The sequence below is a fragment of the Perca flavescens genome, chromosome 7 (assembly GCF_004354835.1).
Source record: "Perca flavescens isolate YP-PL-M2 chromosome 7, PFLA_1.0, whole genome shotgun sequence".
NCBI classification, from domain to species: domain Eukaryota; kingdom Metazoa; phylum Chordata; class Actinopteri; order Perciformes; family Percidae; genus Perca; species Perca flavescens.
In genome coordinates this window covers 11,088,151-11,115,202 of record NC_041337.1, presented here as the reverse complement: position 1 = coordinate 11,115,202, position 27,052 = coordinate 11,088,151, and the positions used below count along the sequence as shown (strand labels likewise).

Sequence of the window (27,052 nt, the reverse complement as noted above, 5' to 3'; positions counted from 1 at the left end):
CAGCATCAGGGACGGTCATTCGTCCTTGCAGGTCTGGGTCCTTGTGAGGCAAAGATGAGCTCTTAGTTGTGTTGGTATTTATATCAGCGTGCTCCTTGTCTGTCCAGGACTTTACACAGGCTCCCTCAGCCTCTTAAGTAGGGAATATCTCCTTGAAAAATAAACTTCACAAAGGGGAGTGTGACAGTCTTCAGGGCTACTCTTTGCCTGTTTTCAGTGCTGGCTTGGCTGTGGGTAAATTATAAAAGTCTATGGGAAAAAAAGTTGTTTGAAGTGGCATGGCAGTTTGATGTGTATTTTTTGCTGTTTACTATATCTGGCGTTGATTTGTGGTTAGATTTTCTGTACTGTATGTATGTCAGCCGCCAGTGTCTCAGTCGTCTGCCTGTTGTCTTGTATGAATCTCCATCACAAGCCTGAGGTTGTATTTTTTCACAGGCTGTTTGGAGGATTTATTCGTCTTTTACTACATCACTGAAACAGACTCGTAACTCATGAATGAACTGCATTCCACTCCAACGCCCTGGCTTGCTGCGCTTCAAGCTCCATCCTTAGCATCTTTTAGACGTCAATCAGGCTAATCTGCTCCCTCTCACAAGGCCGCAAAAGGCTTTGGCTTTTCTCATTGACATCAAAGAATGGCAGGCCTGCCTTCTAACCGTACTACCCAGCATGGAGCTGTCCGAACAGCATCTGCTCAATCTAACTCCGGCCCCCAATAAGGGTAAGAAACAAGCTTGCTGTTGTTTCAAGAGCAGGAATTAACAAGCAGGTAAGGCAGACTAGGCTAGATATAATTTCCGCAAAATTAGTTTTTTTTTGTTGCTGACGGTTTTATAAACAGTAACTGATATGATGTTATCATTGTTCAATAAAAGAGTGTAGATCTTATACACAGTACTTCCATTCTGGCGTACTTCAAAATATTTTTTCATTATTATGGTTGACTTGGTTTTGAATGTTCACAAAGAATGATTGCTTCATATTTTACAGTCTCTATTGATTGTGTTGTCACCAAGCATATTCTTTTGGTAGTCACTCAGCTGATAAGATTCCTCCGTCGCCAGCCTTTTGTGTTTGTGTGATGGTGGGGAGTCTATAGGAAGTAGGGGCCATCACTGTCACCCCGGCAGATCTAAAAATGACACATGGATGACTGCATCATGTAAAGGTGACATTTGAAGTGACATTGACATGTTACATTACCAATGCAATGTTTGCAGCGTTGAGGTGACCTCCCCTGCTCTCATCCCAGCTTTTATCCTGCCTGCCGCACCTTTGCCAAACGCCGGAGCTGTTTGTCATGGATGATTTGGTAATAAAATGAGAAAGGTGTTGAGTCAGCGACAGAAGTCTCCGTTCCACCTGGCCCTCTGTCATCCCTTTCCCCTTTCGCACACACACACCCCCCCGCGCGCATGCACACACTCATGCGTGCACACGCGCAAGTGCACTCGCACAAACCCTCTCAAAATCTTATGCACAAGCCTACAATCTGTTGTCTTGATCTCTATCGCACATACATACAAAATTGCATAAAGGCAACACACACACAGTGCAAAGTTGTACAGCTATTGTAAGCACACCACACACATATTCTGTATGCTTTCTTACCCTCTCCTACTCTCTTGCCTATTCTTTTTCCTAACCTACCTCATACCAGATGTTTCAACATCCCTCGCGTAAAGTCGGCCCCAAACATATTTTGTGGTGCTGATTACAGCATTCATACATTTGCTGTTAAATTTTTATACATCTAAGTTATGGTGGGGTACATGCTATGGTGTCTCTCCCATATGCAGACATTTGAAAAATATTGATATCAAAAGATCCAGTGCAGTATAACACAATCTGCATTTATCATAACTCACTTGAGTTGGCTGGGTCAAATGACTCAGCAAGCCAAATAATTGGTTTAATGAAGTGCAAAAAGGAGTCTGTCAGATTTCTTTTTTGTACCAGATGCACATTAGTTCACCCTACTGTAGCTACCATTACTGGCTGACTGAGAGGAGATATGGTAATGGAGAACATGAGCTTGATGGCCTCTTGGGAGCTTCAGTTGACACGAAAGAGCTGCTCAACAGTGTTCTGCCAACTTGAATACTTTATTGCAGTGAAATTTCATTGCGCATGAATAGTTTGAGTTATATTCTGCATGAACCTTGTATGGAGTGTAGACATCATGTGCCACTTCCTAGATGACAGGCTTTCGCAGATTTAAAACTGGAATAAAAGGTACTTTTGAGTGATATGATATTACTGTTAATATTGTGTTATGCAAAAACAGATATTTTGTTTCATAGTGGGGGTTTATGCAAATTGGTGACCTAACAATGTTTCGGCTTTAGTCCTGCAGCAGAATATGAAGTGCCTTATGATAATCCGTGGCACCAATGTAGTGGTTGAGGATCATACATTATGCAGACTTTATGATATAAAACATTACAGTAGGACACTCCTAACACACTGAACCATCCTCTGTTCCCCACACATCCCTCATGGACAGACACACACACACACACACACACACACACACACACACTTGCAAGTAGACACACATGCATACAAAATCACACTGATTAACATAACTCATATCACACTTACCTACTTACTCCACCATCCTGTTGTCTCACCTCAAGCAGTGCTGATTTTATCCAAGTGCACAGAGCAAGTAAACAAGAGTTACCAAGCAGCAGCTCCTCAGATGAATATTGTATACACCTAGTCTGGCTAAGTGTTGTTGTTTATGTCAGGGACAGTGTTTATGGTGCTTGGTGGGCCTCTTAGTGCAGTTAAGTTTCTACAGCATCCCACTATGACCATCAATTTCAGTACAAGATCGTCTAGGTTTGTGTTTTTTCTTCCCTCTCTCCTCCTGCTCCCTTCTTCGCCTCCCTTCTTCCGTGCTCGGCTGGTGTTGCCTGGCTTTTCCCTCGTCTCCGCTTGCCCATCTCACCTTCCTTCTTTCCAGATGGCGCATTTCACAACCTGCTAGGCACGATCAATCAAGCCCAGATGCAGACTGGGCTATTAAGGTCAGTAATGATCGGCCTTTGAGCGTTATGGGCCCGGCTCCTGTTGTAAAGCCATGCATCAAACTCTGTTCCAGCACTCAGCTCGCCTGCCCTTAACAAGCCAGCTTAAAATATCGGCCGGAGGATACAAAATGAAAAGGGTACAACCTTATCTCTCCAAAGACAGGCCGCTGTAGCCCCAAGGTGTAATAAAACTACAGAACTTGGCCGTCGCCTGGAGTCATCTCTTTTATAAGCAATATCTTTCAAAGATCAGCTAAGCGGTGGGCTATGGGTGTTGGGTTGAGAGATGTAATGCATCACACCATATTCCCTTGCACAGGAGAAACCTCTGCTCACTATTCAAGGCTTTTCATGGGAGCCATGTTCTTCCTTCCTGGCCTTGTACCCACATGGGATTTAGATGTAATTGTGTGAGAAGCCCAGGGCTTGAGGTGGTATTTGACAGGGTCCTAAACCCTTCCCCCCTGAGGGTGCCCTGCCCAGGTACACATGCATGTAGAGGAGCCGATCCAAATCACACACAAGGGAGGGAGACACCAAGAGGTCCGGAAGTACAGCTGCTCCTTAAGTATTGAGCTGGGTCATCAGGCCGTCATCTACCAGTTTCTTTAAATCCTCTTTATTGAGTTACTTTCCCATCAACCTTGTATTCACACCTGATAAAAAGCCAAGTTTGAAGATTTTCAGTCCAAGTAATGATTTGATTTGGATCCATGGAGTGCCAAGAGGCAGCAAAAACAACTGAGACTGCAGCCAGGGGAGATGGAGGGTCGTGGGAAATGTGTGCTCAATGGATGATGGATGCTCACAGGAGGGAACACCTGTTATTTATTTGGTCATCACATCCCTATTTCATATCTCCAATCCAACAATCAACATTTACTAATGTAGTTTCTTTGCGGACTTCATGTGCTCAGACAAGGAATAAATCATACCTGGGTTGTGCTATAGACTGCAGTGGCTGTCCATAATGTTACTTATATACATTGTATATTTACATGTCAGACAGGGTTGTTATATTTTTTTATATTCTTTTTATTGAAGTTTTTTGACAACATATGAACAAAATATAAAAATCAACACCCAAAATTCAAACAAAACAAACAACCATACCCACTTTCTCACTTACACACAAGCACACACACACACACACACACACACACACACACACACACACACACACACACACACACACACACACACACACACACACACACACACACTGTCTCGCTGCTGTTTATTAATCCACACATAATAGGCCCATTCGGGTACAAGTATGCCCAATGCATCTTAACAAATCAAGGAAACCAAAACCCATAAATGTCCAGTAGTAAGCATACAAAAACAAAACAAAGAGCACAAATCAGTGCACCAATTTATGCATAAATAAGTAGAATCAAATTGGGTCCAGATATTGCAAAAGGGGGCCCCAAGATTCTTGGGGGACAGGGTTGTTATTGAATGAGGTCTCTCATCAGTAGCCACACAGAATGTGCTGACCACTATCTTGTACACCAATGATAAGTCATAGATGCAATAGCCATTTAAAGCTAATGCTAAGATTGAGCTTAATGAATGCATGAATAGAAGCAGGCAGGACATTGGGAAAGAAAGATGTGGCTTTTACCTGGTGTTCATCATTTAACATAAAAGCAGACCCAGGCTTCTCCCATGCCTAGATGCTCTAGCTGTTTACTTATTCCATCCATCTGTCTGTACAGGTAATTACAGTTCTTGAGCCCTGTTTAGAATGGAATTTCATTTCCCTTTCAGCTTTGCATATCCCATTTTCACATTTGGAACAAAAACAAAGACAGGCTCAGGCTCTTTGACTGTGCCAATAAAAATCTGTTTTTTGTTCAGAGCAAAGGATGGGCCCTATAAAGAGCCATAATATTCTGTACTAAAGCAACTGTCACCCCAGGCTGGTGCTGTGTGTTATGATTACTCTTTGTATGTGAGAGCACTGCATGTGTTGCCAGCGTGTGGAACATGATGTCTTCCTGTGTATCGTGGATGGGGTGTCTGGGTGTTCTGTGGTTGGCTGATGATGCCACGCAGCCCTGTCCTTGGTTGGCCAGTGGCCTTGATGTCCCCCCACAGCACATGCACCAACAGCCTGGGAGTCCGGGTCAGCCCAGCCAGTCAGTCTGGAACCTTTGCACAGGCCCATAAAACACCGAAGCACAGAGCAGAAAATTGAAAGCATCACGGAGGTGCCATGCCTGTGCTGGGGAGGAAGATAAAAGTATTTGGCCAGGGTTGGAAGCATCTTAGCTGGAGATGCATGCTGGGGGCTGTAGGATTTAATAACCTAAGACCAGGGGTTGTGAGGCTGCAAGCACACAGTGGCAGAGCACAGTAATAGTTTACAGTTGTATGACAGTAAACTGCAAACCCCTATGATTAATAATATAGCTGTAAGGCATGGCATGGTAGTGGTGTCCCTGTTTTACTATTCTATGTATTATTGATAGACTTGGCGAACTGCGTCTTGTCATTCACTGTCGTAGATATGAGACTAGTTGTCATGTTATGGCCTGTCATGAGCCTGTCTCCCTGGATCAAATAAAGCTTGCCCAGAGAGACACAGGGTGTTTGTAGTGCTGTGTGTGTGTGTGACATTTGGATGAAGTCATCGCAGCTCCTGTTTGATCACCACAGCCCCTTTGTGAACGTCACTGTGACTAAAGCTGTCATGGAGGCAGAGGCAACATGATTTATCCTTAGAGCCACTCCTCGCTGCCACCTTTGGCATTCTGTTATAACATCATGAGGCAATAAGCTGATGGATTTTCTCCAATTTGGTCCAAGTGTAAGCCCTGTATCTCTTCCTTCCTTCCTTCCTTCCTTCCTTCCTTCTTTCCTTCCTTCCTTCCTTCCCTGCAAATTATTCTCTTCCACGCTGAGCTGTCCACCACTTTCTGCCACATACCTCTGTTTTACCAATGCCTGTTATTCTTCCATTTTTAACTGCTTGTGCTCGTAAAGCTGCTGTGGGTTTTATCAGCAGAATAAAAGTTGAATGTTAGCCTTAGTGCACTGGGCCATTCCTTCAACTCACAGCCTGACAAATGAGTTGTGACCTTGAGTAATATTTCCCCATTATTCAGAAGGCACCAGAGCAGATATTAAAAATAGCCTTCATTTCCCCAGCCACGGTGGAAGAGGTGGTGGAGGTTGGCTGTTATCAGAGGTGCGTGTAGGTGTACACAATATGCATATACATATGTTTTGTTCTCTCCTTATTTCTTAGAAATATGCTGTGTTTTGCACATTTCCAATGACCGTGAGTCAAGATAAAGATACAAGGGATTAATACATCGGTTCACTGCTTGTATTAGTAACTAGAAAATACGTTGGTATTGTTTATGTACAGCTTGCATTGACCATCAACCATGTTACTACCACTATAGCCACATACAGTTTCACTATCTGATGTGAGGAATGATGTTGCTCAGAGTTGAGCTTTGCCATATAAAAAAATATAAAAAAATCACTTCAGGAACCAGTGTTTATTTTGGCAACTGATTTTTTTCAGTAAGCAGTAGCCATCTAATTTTGCAAGTTTTAGTCTCGTTTGAGTAAGTGAATATTTTATAATATTCAGTCAACATCTAATTAATTAAAGGGGTATTTCAGCAATTTTCTTTTTCTCTTCCATAGTTTTTTTTTAAAGATAATTTTTAGGCCTTTAGTTGACAGGACAGCTTAAGACAGGAAAGGGGAGAGAGAAGGGAATGACATGCAGCAAAGGGCCACAGGTCGGAATCAAACCCACGGCCGCTGCAGTAAGGACTGAGTCTTGGTATATGGGGCATGGTAGCTTTTAAGTTTTAAAGGTCCCATGGCATGAAAATGTCACTTTATGAGGTTTTTTTAACATTAATATGAGTTCCCCCAGCCTGCCTATGGTCCCCCAGTGGCTAGAAATGGCGATAGATGTAAACCGAGCCCTGGGTATCCTGCTCTGCATTTGAGAAAATGAAAGCTCAGATGGGCCGATCTGGAATCTTCTCCTTATTAGGTCATAAGGAGCAAGGTTACCTCCCCTCTCTCTGCTTTGCCCGCCCAGAGAATTTGGCCCACCCATGAGAGAGAGAGAGAGACATCATGGCTTGCAAACAAGCAAAGTGGCAGTTGGTCAAGGCCACATCCCCATCCTCCACCTAGCCTGTAGGTTGATCATAGTGATCAACCTACAGATATTTATCATCCGAAACGGCAGCTCCCCTCGGCTTTACCAAGCTTTATAGGGAGTTTCAGCTCATTGTTTAGCTGCTCGGCCACAACTTTGCTGTTTTGGTTCACTCTCACCGCTCTCATAGCGTTGTTTTCGGCTGTAAAAGGCAGCTGTTTTTAGCAAGAAAAGCTCCAAAAACCCACAGCTTAGCATCAAACATCCACAGACGCAGTTAGCAGCTGAAGAGCCATATGTTAGGGACCAAAAGCAGAACTGAAACACTTTCTAAGGTGACTGCAGTCACAATCTTTGATATGTACTGTTACTAGGGTTACAGTAATTCTCATCAGTCAATAGATTAGCTAAGGGTGCTGGCTTTGTTAACCTACAACTGACTCCATTTGTCTATTTTTCATAGTATTGTTTTCATTTATTAGCAAAAATATTGTTCTCAGTTTTTGTTTACAAAGGAACATTTCATGTAGTCATTGTATTGTATTTTCATTGTGGAAACATTGTGCTAGTTTTTGTTGACTAAATGAACACTGGCAGATATGTCTGGCAGTAGTCTTGATCCACCTTACCCACAGTAACTCTGGATCCTGCTCTGGGCTTAGTCTGAGAGATCCTGACAGGATTACGGTGTCCAAACCCCTTATGCATCCCCCTATCCTTTCCTCCTGTCCTCCCACTCTGTCCCCTCTGTCCCCTCAGCCCACAGAGGGCCGTTTAGCTTCCCAGGGGCCAGAGCATGACCGCATGGCCACTCTGCTGAAAGGCATGATGGGTAATAAGTGGAAATGGCAGTGATCCGGCTCACAGCTCTCGCTGCTCCTGCTTCCCCCGGCTCACAAATGCCAGTGGATGAAGATGGATCCACCCCTGGTTTGACCCCAGTAAGGGCTCTTGCCGTCACACCCTGTCTGTCCCTCTCCTTATCTCTCTCTCCTGCTCTCTTATTCTGACCCCAAAACACCACCTTGCTCTCTCTCCCACTCTCGCCCTGTAACCTTACTTATCTCCTTCTTATCACGTATTCTCTCTTGGCCTCTGCCTTCCCTTTTCCATTACAGTTCCACAAACCACTGTCAGTCAGTCTCCTCCCTCTCATTTTCATCCCTATTATATTTTTCAGTCACTCCTTCCCTCATTTCTCGTGGCTTATTAGCTGCCATACCTTGGCTGCCCTCTTTGTGGTTTCTCTCCTTCCATCTCCTGTTTTCTTTTACCAGTGCAGGCGCAGTTTCCTCTCACTCTACCTTTTCCTCACCCATGCTTTTTCGCCGTCTGTTACTTTTCTCTTACTTTTATTCTGTAACCCTCCTCACCCTTCCCGCTCCCTGACCTGCTCTCTCCCTCCCTTCCATCCTCCACCCCTCTCTCTCTCTCTCTCTCTCTCTCTCTCTGAACTGGGTGTGCAGGCAGCTCCTGAGTGGCAAGGTGACATTGTGTGTCATATCAGCATTCCACGGCAGTCCCCTTTCTCTCCAGAGAGTAATTATTTCTTTCAGAGTGAAAGGTTCAATTTGCTATAAAAGAACAAGAGCCTCAGGTATAGAGGGAGTGAGGGTGGTAGCATTAGGAGGGGAAGGAAAGGAGAACGGAAGTGATAGGGTGGCAGAGGGGGAGGGAGAAAAGTGGGGGAGAATGGGGACGAAGGCTGGGGTGGAAAAGAATGAGAGGGTGGCACAGGGAGGCAATGAGAGAGGAAAAGAAAAAGATAGTGAGTGAGGAAGGATGGGCCAAAACGTTCCCTCTGTGTACTGGACACACTGTTCTCAGAGGAGAGCTTTTGTGTGTGCGTATGGTGGGGGAATATTAGTGAGAGAGGTGCTGGGTGACATCATAGCCCCTCGTCTCCCACTCTGGCCCAAGATTACGTCACCTAGCTGGGCCACCTGAGCATGGCTTACACCACAGCCTGGCAGAGTCACAGAGTCTAGAGAGCACAAGTAGTGTCCAGAAACCAAAACTGAGCAGTGGTAGAAAGCACTGACTGTAGATATTTTGGCCTTGTTGCTGCCTCCTGGGTTTGTATATTATTATTTCTCTGTGCTGGTATTTTCAGCTTTTTTCTGTTTTGAGCATTTGCACTGGAGTGCCCCTTAAGGATGTATTTAGGGGCTGTGGGTGCAGGCACTGAGGTATTTGTAGGTAAGCTGGCTCATTTCCATTCCATGTATTTTCCATTTCCACTTCTCCACCTTCACCCCCCACCGCCACCCCCCGCGCACTCTCTGCCGCTCCCTCTATCTCGCCCTGCCGGTGAATCCTGCTTCCCACCGTCACCTGCTGTAAATTGTTCCAGTCTCTCTGGTGCAGGAGTATTTTTTCAACCCAGTGTCTTCCTGTTGGAGTGTCTCTCACCGCTGGGATTAAGGAGCCTCTCCAGACAGGCTGAGGCGTTTATTTAAAGCAGCAGGCTTGTCACCAGGACTATTTTAAGTGGGAGCTTGAAAGCAATTGCTGCCGCGTTCCAGCGCGATGTTGGCTATGAGTTATTATGCACTGCTTCAGTGGCGAGGAGCAGTGGAACCGAAAAGGCTTACCCTGTTGCTTTCTGACTGGCGCCCATAGATGAATAGAAGAATGAGGGAATGGAGGATGAGTGAAGAAGACTTTACCACAAGTGATGCCATTTGTTAGTCTTTTGTCATGTAGCCTTTAGCAGATTTCTGTTATAATTTAATGACTATTCCTTCCAGCCGGTATATGTCAAGCCACTTGCCTTGGGGACAATAAGAGACATTCAAAATGGTTTCACTGATCGTTTAATTTCATGAATTCTTAAATTGCACTGATTGGTCGTAAGTACCAATGCCTCAGGCCAGTAAGCTATATATCATATCCAAAAAGTGTCTGTAATATGTTTCATTCTGTTCATATTGAATATTGTCTCTTATCCAGCAAATGAAATACACAGGCTTTACTCAGAGGTCAGTACCCAGCTCTGCCTGCTGAATATTTGGAGTCAGTCCCATCAACAGAAGCAGCAGAAAATCTTTCTGGGCGAAAGAGCTGCTGGATGCAGCTGGGTTTTGCTCTGTTGACTGAAGCGATTTTAATGTTTTATTGATTTTTTGATTTATTTTTTTCTGCTCCAGCCTCCATATACACACTCTCACTCTGTCTTTGTCATGAGGAACAGCCAAACAGGCAAAAAGCCCTATGCAGGCTTCAGTCCCGGTCCCTGTGTATCCACATCCGGCCTTGCCAGAACAAGAGTGCAGAACAAGAGTGCTAACAATGAAAGTTGGAGTTGTTTGATTTTGAGTCGACTCCAATTTTACTGAATGATCAATGAGTTCTACATTAGAACAGGTTTCTTAAACAGACCCACCTTGACCACTTAGTGGCTTTTTATCTGCTCTTCTGCACAAAATTGAAACGTAGAATTAGACCAACAAAGCAACACAAAGAAACAAAACATTAAACAGGAAAGACGGAATGACAGAGAGGAAAGTTAAATCTAATGTTCATAACCCTTCCCAGAGGTGTCTGTGAAAGTGAGAGGGAGAGAGGAAAGAGAGGAGAGAAGAGTGGTAACGAGTGGACGGCAGGAACAGAAAGAGTGTTTCCATGGGAGCTAAAGCAGCATCTGACACCACTGCATGCGCACTGCTCTTTCTTCTCTCACAGGCATTAGAGCAATCCACACCACTCCATCTCTCATACACGCATGCATCAACATCTCCAAGGTTGTATAAATCAAAGCTCTCTTGCTACTGAACCAGCATTTCCTGCCCACCACGAACAATTACCACCCCACCCCTTGCTCAGATAACAAAGCATCCTATCTTAATAAGCATCCCACCATGGGGAGCTAATGGTCTCACCGCTCCTTTTAATTTTATTCATACCTAACTATGAGATATTAATAATGAATGCAGAGTAAACAACAGTTTAAGATGCCGGCCACGCCATTGTGGACTAATTGGCTCATTAAATGTAACATTAGGAGGGAGAGGGGCCCTTGATTGGGAGCTGTAGGCCCCAGTCAATGCTAACACTCAGAGATCATTGATCTTTACCCAGCCTGCACGGCTCTGATTAAAGAGCAATAAAGATGGGGCTGGTTCCCCCAGGCTCCATAACACTGCCACAATTCCCTTAAAGTGCCTCAGACACTTCCCAAACGCAGCCGGATATTTTCTCTGTCATGATCCTCCTGCCATGTGTGCCAGGGTGAAGCTGGCACAATAGGACCACACAGACACAGCTGTGGCCACGGCCCCCTGAGTACGTAGCAGAGGTGCTAAATGGTCTGAGGAAGAGATCGATGAGAAAGGGACTGGCTGCGTCCATCAGTTTCTAAGCACCCAGCATTTCACCTCACTGCCCAGGTCTTAACGTGACCTGTGTGCGTGATTGTTTTTGTGTGTTTCAGACAGGCTCATATTGCTGCAGGGGTCTTTAAAGTGTCTCTGGCCAGTGCTTTGCTTCCCCTTTAAAAATTCAAGAAGCCCAAAATAAATAGAAGAGGGGATCCCAGAATTTAGCCCTACACCACTCTTCCGGGCTTGAGGACTGTTGTATTTCAGCGCTGAACTTGGATCTGACAAATAGCCATTATTCTTCTGTGTGTTGGCTAATGCATTGCACACACGCACCTATGTTTATTGTAGTATGTGCTATAACCCTTCCTTGAGCTACCAGTGTGTGCTGGAAGAGGTCACATATTACAGTAAACAAAGCAGACATCCCCTTTGTGTGCATGACTCTTACACATTTCCAGGGTGACCTAATGGTGATGGGGATTAGGGGACAGAAGTGCTTCTAGCAGCCCAGTGGCATCTGGCCTGAGCAGGCCAGCAGCCCAGTTGACTGCCTCTCCTGACCAGCTATAGAGGGTAGTTTTATAGCAGCGCTCTGGCCTGGGCATTGACTCCAGGTCTAATAAACATCCAATATGTTATCCCACCCTCACACAACAAGCAGAGATGATACTCTGTAAAAACACAACAAGCCCTCAGATTGGCCTGCAATAAAAACCTTTTTACACACTATGTGAACCTGTAAAGGCCTTACATGGCATGGGCCAACAGACCCTGACTGGCTGTATGGGAGCTAAAGGTGTTACAAGTAAGATAGAATGCTGAGAAAAGAATTACCACACCTCCCTGAAATGTTAGTGACCGTAGTGCAATTCAAAACAGATTCAAGTAAGCATTACTGTGCTACCGATAATTATATTATTACCAAGCTTATAATATAGGTTTTGCAAAGGGGCAGCATATTCTTGTGTGCAGAGTAAAATGAAGACAACATCAGTAAAAAGACTAGTTTCATGTATGAGGTGTATTTTATAACACAAGGTCAATATGCGCTATTGTGTTAAACATAATAATTCATATAGGCCTTTCATCCTTCTGGTGCAGGTGAAAAATGCTCTCAGTTCTGTAAAAGCTGAAAAGCGACCATATCTGGTTAAGGAAAAGACCTTGTTTGCATGCATCCTTTTATTATTGGTGCTGTTTAAAATGATGTGATTTTCTGATCGTGGCATTTCACATTGGGAAGGCCACGACTTTACATGCATCATGTTGATGTTTCTTTCAACTTGACTACACTGTGGGACCGGGTATCTTTTTAAATGTAGGAAGTGGATTTTTCCTTAGGGATTACATTGATATTATTTTCCTGTTGCCTTGGATGTTCATTTTGATAAATATGTTGAAAGCCCAGCACTTGAAAATAACTATCTTTCCTTCTTTAAATGGCTAATCCCTTTGACTTGCCGTTGCCACGTCCATGTTCACACCCAACAGCCATTACAATGAGCGGAGTATGTGGAGCAGCATAGCAAGAAATCAAACCATGATAACGAGTGCCTCGAGCCTGGTTCAAGGCATCGGCTGATATCTTCCGTGCACAGCTCTCCTCCTTCCCATCTCTCTTCTAAACCCTCATCTGCCTCTCTTCCCGCTTGGAGAATGCCTGTGCTGCACCCTTCCTTTGCCCTCCACTGCCCCACCTACCTGATCTCATCTGGAGACAGAGCAGGTGCTACGGTGAGATAGAGGATGGCTGAGAGAGGCATCTCCACCCAGGCTAATGACGTCTGCTCCTTTCTCAGCTCACTATGCTGAAACTGTTTCTGTGCAGAGTAGATGAGAGCAGGAAACGTCACAGAAGTCCAGGCAGACGGGAGATGGTGTCCTGCAGATGAGGAGATTGTCACGATTGTATGCACTCGCATTACAAGATGCCCGCCCTCACATCCGCAAAAGTACACACATACTGATCTAGATGTGCATAATAATATGTTTATGTGTGCTCTCAAAACACTCATACCTCCCAACTGATCAACTTTCAGAGTTGCCAACAACAGGCTCCTGTCAAACACACCTTACACATACACATACGGCTACTCATACAGGGGTTAACTTTACTGCTGATGACCACAGCTCACTAACTAATGCGCTGGTTACCATTAGCCCTGTTAGCAATCACCGTTTTCCCCACCCTCTCTCTCCCGTTTGGATGCGATGATAAGCAGTATGAGCTCCGCATTAGCACAAATATTATTTAAAAAAAAACAATTTTATTGATTTAAAAATTGTCTCTGGGGATCAGAACTTCGTCCATGGAAAATGCCTGTTATACAGAAATAGAAGACCGCAGAAGTCCGTGAATGACCAACCAGAATAAGTATTCAACCAAGTTGTATAATTTATATATATATATATATATATATATATATATATATATATATATATATATACTACATGCAGTATCACCCACACTGAAAAAAAGTCTCTCCCTCACTGAGACACTAATGAACACACAACATACACACTGTACCACACTGTACTGTGGAAAAGCCAGTATTTTCCATTGACCTGTGTGTTGCCAGACTGTGATATTCAGCCAAGGTCAGCAGTCATCAGTGGGAAGCCTCGGGAGGGAGCGGCAGTTGAAAAGTTCAAACAGGCTGTACATGAACACACACAGATGTACATGCACATGCACTTACATACACAAAGTACAGCAGGCAGGATAATGGGCTGTGCTCTCATTCGGGAATGCCACAGGTCACAGCAAGTGACTGTCAAAGAACACACCCTGAGAGTCGCACTTTTGATAATTGAGCGGCACACGTACACTAATAACAAGACAAAATCGAATATGAAATCGAATATGATTTGCAGTTACACTGTAGAGTTCTGTAGTTACATATTGAAATATATACACTGAAACTATGCATGTGAAATATTTTAATAACTCTGCTTGCTGTGTGCGTCAGTTTTACAAGCTGAGTTAAACTAACTTTGCATACTTCTCCAATATTGTGAACACAGACACACATACAGATACACACATTCCCACACCCAATGAGAGACAAAAGGGGATGGCGGGATTAACGGATCAGTTCCCAATTTCCCCCAGCCGCCCAGAAGTAATCAGATCATCTTGCACCTGACGTGAGGCCTGAATTCCATTAGGCTTTATTAGCAGTAATTATCCCCTGCTTCTACCCCATGCTGTTCCCTCACTCCATATCCTCTATTTTTCCTCCGGATCCTGACATTGCCCTCTCCTTCCTCCATGCTCTTTATTCTTCCCCCACTTTTGCCAGTTCTCCACTTGCACCCTGACTGTGAGTTTCATGCCACCCCTAAATCGTCTGGATGGCTCATTCATTGTAATGCTTCTGTCTCTGTTTTTTTTTTTTTTTTTGGCTATTGCTTACATGTAAACCCACATGTTCCTGCTGAAGGTCCCTCTGACATGCAAACAGACACGCATTCACACTTGCACACACAAATACACATTTTGCGTTTACTCTAAGTGGACCTAAGGATGAAAAGGCCATTTCAGTTTTTCTCCAATAGCGCTGAGGGATGCATCAGACAATCACCCCTCTTTTTTTTTTTTTTTGCACTTGTTTCATTTTGCAGCAGGCCCAGAGATGGGATGGACAATTGTGCGTTCTTTCACATAGTGTTTCTCACTCAAGCAGGAAGGAGCATGAGGACTACAGAAAAGGCAAAATCCTCCTGGGAACAGCTTTTTACTCCCAGTTTGTGTTCATTTGTCCCCCCGCTCCCCTCGGCTGCCTTTGGGAGCGAGTCAGCACTTGTTTTATTGGCCGTTACTGTGTGTCAGGGAGCAAATCGGTTTTTACTCACAGGTGCGAGTGGTAGACAAGTGTGAGTGTTCCATTACTTTTTGTATCAGGTTGGAATTATCTGGGTGGGAACGGGTTTGTCCATGTCTCTCTGTGTTGGTGCAGGACAGTGCGTGAATAGGGGTTGTGTGTACTTGTTAAAAAGTGAGAACCATTTTGTTATATTTACTTGTTTGTACATGGGAAAATGAGTATATGTGTATATATGATGTGTAGCAAAGTAGATGATGGAGCCGATTCCCTCTGTGCTGTTTATTATCACATTTTGTGTAATTATATAATTACTGCTAATCACCCACCTGAGGTGGCAGTGCTCTGCGGCAACACACTATTACAGAACAAACACAGCGACCTCAGCACATCTCACACTCATTAACACACTCCTCCCCCCCCCTCATTTTCTTTCCTGCTCTCCCTATATCTACATATCTTTCTCTTGTTCCTATTCTCTATGCTCATTATCTCTTGTCTTTATTTACATGCATAAAAACACACATGCACGTATATGCTTGTGCGCACTCTCTAATGTTATGAGGATCACAATCAACCGTAATGAGATGAATAGCATTTCAGCGGCAGATCGGCCAAATTTATAGAGAGACAATCTTCCCAGCAGGTATGTTTCTGATGTGAAACAGAAACAAGAAGAAAGCATCTCCATATCACATCTGATGTTCCATCCTTTCGACAGTTGAGAGAATGGGGTAATAGTGTAGCATTGCCGTATACTGCACATTAGTTAACTGAATGTGTCAGTCTCTAAATGAGAGTGAATTGGTGAGAGCTATTCACAAGCAAGAGACAAATCTCACATTTCAGACTCCATTTCAAAGAACATGAAATTCAATATACCACACCAATCTTGTGCACACTGTCATTGCTTATGCCAGTAATAGCAATCAGAGATATTGTATTCACTCCACTCAGCCTCCCGGTGTCAATTTATGTTTATGTTTGCCAGTAAATATATTAAATGTCATTTAAGTCTTTTCAAGAAGTTGATTGTTTTGCTTTTGTTTTGTGTCGTCTGGTTCTCGCTGTTTGTCATCCTGCAGATCTTGACACAGGCTTTTATTAATCTGCAGGCTAAATGGCAACTCTCACTAGCACTCCCCAATGCCCCACTGTCATCTCCTTGTGTAAATCTCCCTACTAAATTAAATTTTCACTCACAGCAATAGGCACAAATTGAAAACACACAGACAAATGTAGGTGTTGTATTTACACCGGTCAGTTGGAAATTGAGTGACATTTGAGTCGTGCATTAGTGTGGAGACACCCTCTGGACTGTAATAGCCACCTCCTTCCCTCACTTGTTTTTGAGCTATGTGAAAAGAATCCAGCAGCAGAGGAAAGGAATTCTATGTGGATGAGGAGAACAGACAGACAGACACACACACACACACACACACACACACACACACACACAGAAGCAAACTGTGTGCTGCAGTACCTAGGCGCCCACTGAGAGGCATTATGCTAGCTGACAGTGCGACAGGATAGCACAGAGAGATTCCCAAACATCTCGCCCACATAATGAGACAGGGCAGGAGCATTGGGACCTCTTGAGGAAGAGGGGGGGGTTGGTGGTGGGAGGAGCCATTGCAACTTGTCACTCCTTATGTAGCCCACAGAGGATGTGCTGGACCCTTCTGTCACCAAGTGTATGTGAAAGATGGCAGCTGCAGACAGAGGCTGACATGCACAGCTCAACTGGCTCATATCTGGCAGCCAGAATGAATTGATCACAAGGCAGAGACAGACAACACAGCCCAACCATGTTCATCAAATGGAAAAGGAACTTTAATTTAGTCTGTGTGCCTATAGTGTGTGTGTGTGTGTGTGTGTGTGTGTGTGTGTGTGTGTGTGTGTTTTTATTAAGACAGCATCTCTCAGCTCTCCCTGGCAGATAACAAACCTGCATTCAACTTAAAGAAGACTTGAGACATAGACTCTAGTTTGCACAGATTTTTTTTTCCATCTACTCCCAGATTCCCCTTTGCCAACTCTGTAGCACTGTAAATCTACCCACTCTAAAAATGCAGTCGCAGCACTTTACGGGCCTCACCGAAGCCTATTACCGCACAGCACAACTATAACTGGAGGCCTGTTTGTAGGCAATGTATACACAGATGTACGGTCATCTTCACTCTCATCAAGTATCACTTAGGGATACAGCTTGGTTTAGCTGATGGGTTATAGCAATCGTTCTGGTGGCATCTTTAGAGTAACGTTTAGCTCTAGGATGAGGCTGTCAACTTTACAGTAATCATCAGCTAGAGGAGGAATCATCTAAAACTCTGGCTAAAGAATTCTTCATGGGTCATGAAATCAGCAGCTGGGTAAATGGTAGTCCAAGTCTCTTGACTAAAGGCCAGACTCAGTGTCTCGCTATGTCTCTCCCTCTTTCTGTGTCTCTCTTTTCCAGTCTATGTCTTGCTGACCTCTATATCTCACTCCAGTGTCTGTGTCTGTTCTCCCTTTGGAAAAGGAAGGGGTGGTGTGCACACAGAGATGAGAGGGACTCCAGTCCAATCTCATTTAGGCAGGGAGAGGGCGGAGAGCCACCAGGAACCTCCACTCGGTTACACCTGAGGGGCCACTGCTATGGAAGGAGGATATGCAGCTTTGCATGCAAATCTCAGCAGGGAGCCATCCTCCTGCCACCTTACACACAGGGCACAGAAACACTGGCACCTGATTAACATGAAGGGTATTTGAACTCTGCTCTGCAAACATGTGTTAAAGACTGTGATTTTCTCTCCGGCCATTATATCCATCACATATGCTCTGGCGCCCGGGAACATAGAGATGACATTCCGTGACATTTCCTGCGATCCATGTGTCATAAAGCTGACATAAAGGTTGACGTACAGCTTACTTGACGATGGATTGGCTGTCATAAACATTGATAGCACTACATAACAAATGATGCTACATTTTCATGGCACTGTCGTGACATTGAACAATGTCGTCTCTGCAATCGAATGCGGAGCTCATTTTCCAAGCGCTGACCTAAATCTAAGTAATGTCCCTTCGACCAACATGTTGTGATTGAATAACTCCGTGATCGTACGCTATTTGTCATAAGAAGTCATTATACGGCATAAATATCATAATCAAACTGTTATTTGTGAAGCCATTATCCGTGTATTGAGGCCTGAGGAATTCAACACCTTTCAGTGTCTTCAGGATTCAGTTCCCTTGCATAACTTGTGTTTGCTCAGGCGTGTGTATATGTGTATGTGTACCTCCAGAGTAGACCAGAGGCTTAGGGCGAGCCAAGGAGATTGGTACATTGGTCCCGTCCTCATCCTTATGCATGGCTAAATCTCCTCCAGAACTCTTTTGTTTTTAATGATAACTGGTCTCATGCATTGTTTACTAAGATGACAGGTCTATTTTCCAATGATTTATAGCTCTGTGGCATTCAAGGAGATACTGTACTTATTACTTTAAATGCAGTATGCAAAAACAAGTCAAAGAGACAGAGGCAGAAGGAGGGAGGAGGGAGGAGGGAGGGAGGGGTGTGGACATAAATTAAGGGTCATTGTTCCCCTTCTGCTTCAGAGCGAGCAGCTGTTTGCTGAGGTCTAGACGGAGAGCTGAGAGCTGATCACCTAAGGAGGTCACCGCTGCACTCAGCTCCCCTCACTTGGCTGCCAGAACTCTAGAGTGGAGGTGTTGGCATTGTCAGATTACCCTGTCAACTGCATCTTTATATTTTGTTTTGTGTATTTGGGCAAGTGGCCGGGCTTCCTCTCCAGATCCCTGTATACATAGTCAGGGGGGAACTCCCTCTGGTGGTTGAACACCAGTGTCACACACCTAACTGTGGTGATAAAACACCACTCCAACTAATCCAAACACTTCCTTTCCCCAATTCTACTGGGCAAAAAAACTATGAAAACAATCTTCTAGATTTTGTAGTTTGACAACAACATGAGTATTACAAAGGCATGGGAAGGGGGTGTTGAGGAGAGAGGTAAAGAGGAAGTAAAGGAATAGACAAGGAGGTGGGGTGTCATTGTTTTGACGAATTTAGTTACAGTAGCTCAGAGATCAATTATTCAGCGGAGGCATGCACGGTCGCAGGATTAATGGCGCATGCAGCTGATAAATCAACCATCGGTCTCGAACTTCCCTGGGAGTGGGAAAACGGTACAAGACAAACATAGAAACGCGTTTGACGTTGGCATTTTATATCCGTCCTTTACCATTAGTAACCTTGAGATTCAAGAGAGAATGGGGACGAAGAGCACATCCAGCCACAAATAACCATCCAGATTTGGGGATATAATGTCAAAAAATGAGCACGTTATATCATCTTGAATGCCGATTTTGCTCCGAAGGACAGAAGTATCTCTTTGTCCTCAGACTGTGGAAGGATATGAAAAAGGAGGGCTGTAGTTGCTGTTGAGAGATTGAAACGATGCTATATATTACAACCTCTGGAGACCTGTCGCCACTTCAACTTACAACCCCACCCCCCCACCACCCCCACCACCACCATCTCTGTGTCTGTATCTCTCTCTCTTGCTCTCATTCTCACTTTGACTTTGCTCTGGGTTCTTTTTCCTTTTCTGCCTTACATTTCTCATCACACCCCCTTTGTGTATTCATACAGTGCACCTATCCATGTTCTTGTCTGTCTGGCTGTACTTGTATTTGTATATGTGTGTGTGTATCGCTCTGCCTGATCGAATTTTCTACATTCGGGCCCCTTCCCCCCTCCTCCATCCTTGTCTGTTTTGGCTGCCAGTTTGTACCTGTCTGGTACTTCAGGTACGTTTTAGCCCATGTATCTGTGTGCACCTGTGATTCCCTTCCTCTATTTGTCTGCCTCCTTTATCTTTCTGTCTTCTTTATCTGTCTGCTCCCTAGCAGCTGCCCCAGCCCAAAACAGCCCTCATGGCCTTCCCTCTCCTACAGTTGAAATCACATACCCTGGTCAGGCTCCCATCTTCAAACACCAAGCTTTGCCCAGCCGGAATGTCAAATCACTTCAGTCGCTGTCTCATTTTTCTTTCTGCTTGTTTCTATGGACCTCTCATTCTCACTGTCTCTCTCTCTCTCTCTCTCTCTTGCTATTTCTTTATACATCTCTTTCTCATGCACATGCGCTCACTGTTATCTTCTCTGTTTCTCTCTCCTCTCTGTGGTTATCTTCATATGTAGCACTAGTGCACCGATGTATCCAGAAGTGTTCTTTCTGTGAAGCCAAAGCTAACCTTTTTCTTCCAGATTAGAGTAATCAAAATAAATTAAGAGTGGAGGGAGTATGGAGGGCTTTGGCTATATCAAAGCAGCAAAAGGACACATAGAGACATTTTTGCATATGATCGATGGTGGAGGAGGGAATATGTTGGGGGGGTGGGGTGAAGGCAGCGAGGCACCCATGGTGGAAGTGGGAGGATCAAAGCAGAGGATGGTGGCAGAGTGCTGTCCCCTGCTGTGCAGCTCAGATAAAGACAGGTTAGCGCCACAGGTCTCCTCAGTGAGAGAGAGCCAGGCACGATGCCAGGGGAGATGCATGAACAAGCCAGCTTACAAACATCTCATAATAACTCAGGCAGAAGAAGCCCTCTGAATTAAAGTGTCACTTTTCATTTGCTTTCCCTTCCCTCTTTTTGGCTCACTGGCTGATTTTCCCCCTCTCTCTCTCTCTCTCTCTCTCTCTCTCTCTCTCTCTCTCTCTCCTACTCCCTCTTTCTTGTCTGTCTGCCTACCCCTCCCCTATAACCAACCACCCCCCCTTCCTTCTCCTCATCACAATCCGAACATAACATGGACTCCCTCAGTTGCCTTCCCCACTGTCTTCATCACAGGGCTGCCTGGGGGCTCTCAGGCTCTTCCATCTGCCTGCTGTGTGTCTGTGGCTCTCTCTGTCTTGCTTTGCTTGTCTCTCTGTCTAGTTGTGGCAATCCCCGTCTCTCCAAATCTGTCTTTTGTGCATTTGGCTTTGTGTCTGTCTGCAGGGCTCTCTGTCTCCCAGCACACATACAGTCAGAAGGATAAGCATTGGCAAAGTAAAAGATTGTTGGCTATATGCTCATCTAAAGTGAAATACAGGACGATTAATATTAATATTAATAAAAGGACATGTTTTCCTGGGTCAACACTTGTTGAAATCATGGCAGCAATAAACAAGGTATAAAATTAGCATGGCACTCTAGCAACATTCTGTCAATACTGTATGTGCTTTACTAAGTCATTCTGGTTATCTACTGTATGTAGCTGACCGCTCCAGAACACACTTTTGTTTTCAGTGGGATGCTGTTGACCTTTTAGAAACCATGATAGGCCCAAACTCAAGGATATGTGTGTTAACCGAGAAATGGCTCCACAACTAGGCTTATTATTATCACAGGGGATATGACATAGGATGCAGAATATACCGTCTGGGTGAGCTTGCTGCTGTTTCCACAGTAACTCCGTGATCAATGTCATTTCTGTCATTGTTCTCAATCCTACTAATCCCGCCGCTGAGCCGGGCTGTCTAAATTGGGTGTGCTGCCGGGACTGACGAGGGGCGAGGAGACTGGGGATAGAAGCAAAGTGCACACAGAAGCTGATGAAGGTTGTTGCCATGCTCTGAAGTGGAGCACCATTCTTCCCCACAGTGTTGGGAGTGGATGGGGCAGCTATCAGTCTTTAATTGGGCACTGTGGGCCATAATAAAGAGATTCCCAAGAATGGAGAAATAGAATGAGAGAATATGAGAGAAAGCTACAGAGCAATATGGGAGGCCAAAGAGTGGGGTGAACCTAGGGCGCTTTAATGCAATGCGTAATGGCAGGTGTCGCTCTGCCTAATTTCACGCCTCTGTGAGCGAATGTGCACCCAGACAATCGCCACTTCCAAGTCCCCTCTTTTTCTCTCTCTCTCTCTCCCTCCCTATATTTCAGTCTCTCTGCCTTAATGTATAGTCGGTCGCAGTGATGTGTTTGTCCTTCCACATGACTGTGTGTGATTTGGCCTGTACAGAACGTGAACTTTGGTTCCCCTGAAACCTGGAAGTGCATGCCTGTAATCTCCATGACAGGCTAAATGTGCAGCATAAGCACTAAATAGAAGCATGAGGACAGTTAAGGAAACACAAGGGCCCGCCTCTTCCATCTGTCACAACCAGGCCATACGATGAGGAATGCTTGTTCTTTTGCTTCTGTCAGTATTCTGGCCTGTTAGACTTTAGGCCAATGGCTAGAAACGACAGGAGGAGAATGGGTCAACCAATGGGGGTGTGTGTGTGTGTGTGTGTGTGTGTGTGTGTGGGTGGCCGTTTGTGCGTCACACAGTGGCATCCCGTGGCAGCAGAGATGGAAACGAGTTCTGATACCTGATGCTGTGCCCAGCTTCATGTATGACTCTCTGTTGCTCCACAAACCTCCCCTCCCATCCTCACCCTCTTACCCTTCCTCACCTTTCTTCTCTCCCTTTCACTGGTCCTTTACCCTCCTCTCCCCTCATCACAGATCTTCCCTCCTCACCCTTCCTCGCCCCTCCTTCCTGTAGTCTGTGTTTGTGTTGGGAAGATTAAGCTGCTCTGACAAAGCTGTGTTTACAAATATGCAGGCAGAGAAACAGGCCAAGCGACGCTGAATAGGAATAGAATACAAATTGCTTTTTTATCTCTCTTAGGGCCAGGGCGAGAGAAAATGTGTTTGCGATTGTTGCTCCTCCGCCTGTGAAGGATAAAGCCTCAGTACTGGGTTTGGGCTCCCTGTTAGCATTCATTCTATCCTCTCCTCTCTCTCTCTCTTTCTCTGTCTCTCTCTCTCTCTCTCTCTGTGTGTCTCTCTGTCCTCCCACTCCCTTTCTTCCCCCCATGCTCTTTTTCCTCTTTGTCTGCTCCACACTCTCTGTCTCTTTCTCCCCGGCGGGAATTTTTTTCTTGCTGTTTTCTTGGTAATCATATCTCCTCTCCTCTCTTCTCTTCTTCCCTCCCTAACTCTCTCATGTCTCCCTGATGTGTGTGCTCCTCTCTCCTCTATATGTGTGCACTACTCCGTCTCCCATCACCTCGTTCCCTCAATCATTTTCTCCATTCCTCTTCCCCTTCATGTTTCCATACACGCTGAATATCTCTCTCCGGTGCTCACTCTCTCTCTCTCTCTCTCGCTCTCTCTCTCTACCACCTCCCCTTTCCCTCCATCGTTCCTTTTTTTCTCTCCTCCACTCAGTAGGACTTGTCATGATTTACAGTCTCTCTCAGCTCTTCCTTGCTCACACCGGAGATATTGGAAATTTGGAGTGCCTATAGATCACGGCAGGGGGAGAAGCCGTGAGCCTCCGCTAATCAGCCCTAACAGAACTGTGGAGCATTACAAATCTGAGCTCTCTCTTACAATTAGGCAGCATGTCTGCCTGGCATAACCCATGGCAGGGAGGCTGAGCCTGTGATGTCATCTTCAGCAGGTCTCCGCCGCGTGTGTGTGTGAGTGTGTGTGTGTGTGTGTGTGTTTTAGGGGAAAACAGTAGGTTGTTCTCATTAATGCAGAGGACACGCTCCCCTTCTCCACACAGTGGCACTTTTATCCTTACCTCAGCTAACACAAGGGAAGGTTAATGGGCGGTCACAGAGACTCAAACAATGCCATATATGTTTATTAAGCAGCAGCAGTCTCGCCATGTGATTTTAAATACGGGACATGCCTTAAGGGCCGGATAGAAGCCTAGCTTTTGAGGACAATGTCAAGGAAAATATTTAAAGATCAAATGTTTTTTCACCTAGTACATACCGTAGTTTCATCCCTACGTGCAACTCTCTCCCCCCACTGTCCCTGTTTCCATCCTATCATATGGTTGAATTCATATGTTCTGTGTTATATCCCTTTGGCCATTCTCCAGCACATGCATTTTGGTTTGACTTAGTGCAATGGAGACGCTAGCTACGGGAAAGTCTTCTTAGACTCAGCTGTTTTGCACCCACTAAAAATGACAGCTAAAAGCTGACCTCTGACCCCTTGTCTTTAAACTGTGGCACGATAACCTGATTGCTGTATCCATTACTCCATGGATAATGGAATGAAGTGCCTGTCGTGGATGATAGTCCCAGGCTCGTAATGCAAACAGATGCTCATTACTCTCTTTACTGATAGACATTTTTTTACATGTCTATTCTAGACATGCAATCTAGAAGCCAGCTCAAAGGTTAGGTGATAAGCAAGTGGTTTCTTGAGATAATGACTAGTTTCCATTTTCCATTTTACCTTTTACACATATACTTAACATCCATTTGTAACCTGTCATCCCTCACATTATGATAATTTACTGATCTCATCACATAGACTTTTAACTAAAGCTTTTTCGAGATGCAGCTAGTCGAAACACACATTAGCAAGACAGCCTATTAGCATTTCAAAAACAAAGAATTGACTTAGGCTAATTTAATCTGCACAACATCTCCAAAGCAATGCCACTTTCTTATGTGTCGAGCAAAGTCAGTCGAGTAGAGGAGAAAGATAAGGAAATAAATGAAAGCCTGAGTGAGAGAAAGTGGGAAGAGAACATTTACTGCCATTGCTGTTTAGGCCTCTGCTCATAGTGTGGGTACTATAGACACACAGTTTGCCTTTTGAGGAGCTGACAAAAGCTCTGCCAGGTTCCCAGAGCTTTTCTTTGTTGACAGGCACCAAAGTGTTGACTGTTGTAGGCTGAGGTCAAAGCAAGACCTCCACTGGCTCTTTGTGAAGTTTAAAAAACAGCCTGATATATTCACTCGTCCTATTTCACCTCTCTTTTTGTGTCTTGTAACTTCTTTAAGTAAATAGGCCTTTTGCAGTGCTAACAGAGCAGTAACAGAGAACTGCTCAAGGTTTAGTTATGTGAATGTATACTCCAAATAAATTAAAAGTAACAATTTTAAAAAAGCACCATGGTACCTGAAATATTATAGGATGCATGCATTGGTATCTGATAAGCAGTCAGATTTGTTTATGCAGACACAGATAGTTAAGTCTATAAAGCCCATACATTTATATGTATGCATGTATGGCCTGCAGTTCACTCTTAACATACCTTGTGATGTCAAGGAATCGATTAACTAAAGGCAAAACTATACATACTGTATAAACACACAAAGTTTGGATGCATTATTCTCTTACTGTCATATTTGTGTGCTTGTGTTTGTCCGTCACACACACGTTAAATTGTATTTCAATTTCTGTAGGTGTATGCACATTATTGTTATTCGCAGGTGTGACTTGGCATACTCTAAAGTGTGTTGCTGTGTTTGCGCCTTTGTATGTCATTGTGTGTGTGTGTGTGTGTGTGTGTGTGTGTGTGTGTGTGTGTGTGTGTGTGTTGGTGTATGGTGGCATGCCGTAGGCCCCATGCCACCCTTCCATCCCATTAGCTGAGCCCAGCCCCTGTCTGTGTCTGCTTTAACCTTGGCCAGCGGGCTGGAGGAGAGGGAGAGTAATTCTAACCTTAAAAACCTGCTGATTAAAGCTAGTTTGGTGGAATTCGATTCCACTTAATGCCTTTGGCCGTGAGCCCAGCTGGCTAGCATTAGCATCAACAGACACCGTGTCTTCAGTCAGAGACGGACGTGCATGGGCATGTGCATGAGCTTCCTCTGGCACGTGCAAAATGCGCGGCTGTAAACCCCACATCCCCTCGTCTATCTTTCTGTCTCTATTCTTCTTTGTCCTTTGTCTCTCATTCCACTCTTCATTTCTCCCTCTGCCCAATATATGGCTCGTATACCCAATTTCATCACCGCAGTTCTACTACCTGAAATGGCTTTCCTCTCTTTCCTCTCTCAGGGCTTTTTGTGTGGCAAGCGGTCAGGGGTTTCTCTATAACTGCCTCAGCCCTGTTATTGTTTCCCTTTTGAACTTGATGTATAGCTGTGTTTACGCGTCCAGCGTGGCTAATTAATTCTCCTCTTCAGGGCCTGTGTATCAACGGTTTGTGTTTATTTTACAATGAGTATGCTATTTTTAGAGACAGCCATTTCCATAACACATGCATTTTTCCACAGCATCATTTGTTTTGCTTTGTTGAGGAATTTAGGTTTGTTTTTCATTTTTTTCCTTCAGTTCGGGTGCAGCCTGCCAATTCATTTTGTAGCTCGCTCCGTTTTGACTGATTTAGAGGCTGCAGCTGGTCCAACGGAGAGAACCGGGGAGATAAATCTAAGCCTCTTTTGATTTATTATGTATAATGTCTCATCAACCGTTGCTTAAGTCAGATGCACTGAATTATTATACTGTTACAACTTTACAAGTACTGGCTTATTTAAAGGGGTATAAAGAAGAAGAATCTTAATAGAGAAAGCACTCACTGGCATAAAAGCCACAATCATTGTGCCAGCAACATACATGAGCTGTGCATTTCTCTCTGAATTTAAAATGCAAGAGAGATACTGTATATTATGGACATTCTGGGCATAGTGCCACACTACCAGACCCTACAGATAATTTGATTCCGCTGAACGATTGGAAGAGAGCAGAGCAGAGTGGCTGACTGTAAAGACAGCAGGTGAAATGCAGAGCATTACGATATCAGTCGAAAATGAGCTCATCCTCCAAACTGGAAGTGGCACTTTTTAGCAGTAAGTCATCTAATCACGTCTGTATAGAGCCAGAAATCGTTGGTTGATCAATAGTCATCATGGATGCTGTCAATGGCCAGAGTAGCTTGAATCTTGCATGGTCCATGAATCTCTATTGAGTATGGATTTTGCACTCC

At 44.5% G+C, this 27,052-nt stretch overlaps 1 protein-coding gene across 1 annotated transcript in view; it reads left to right on the top strand.

Moving 5' to 3' along the window:
- The window catches only part of camta1a (calmodulin binding transcription activator 1a), a 293,931-nt gene that overhangs the window by 195,377 nt on the left and 71,502 nt on the right, over positions 1–27,052 (top strand). The gene's annotated exons all lie outside the window — the stretch shown is intronic.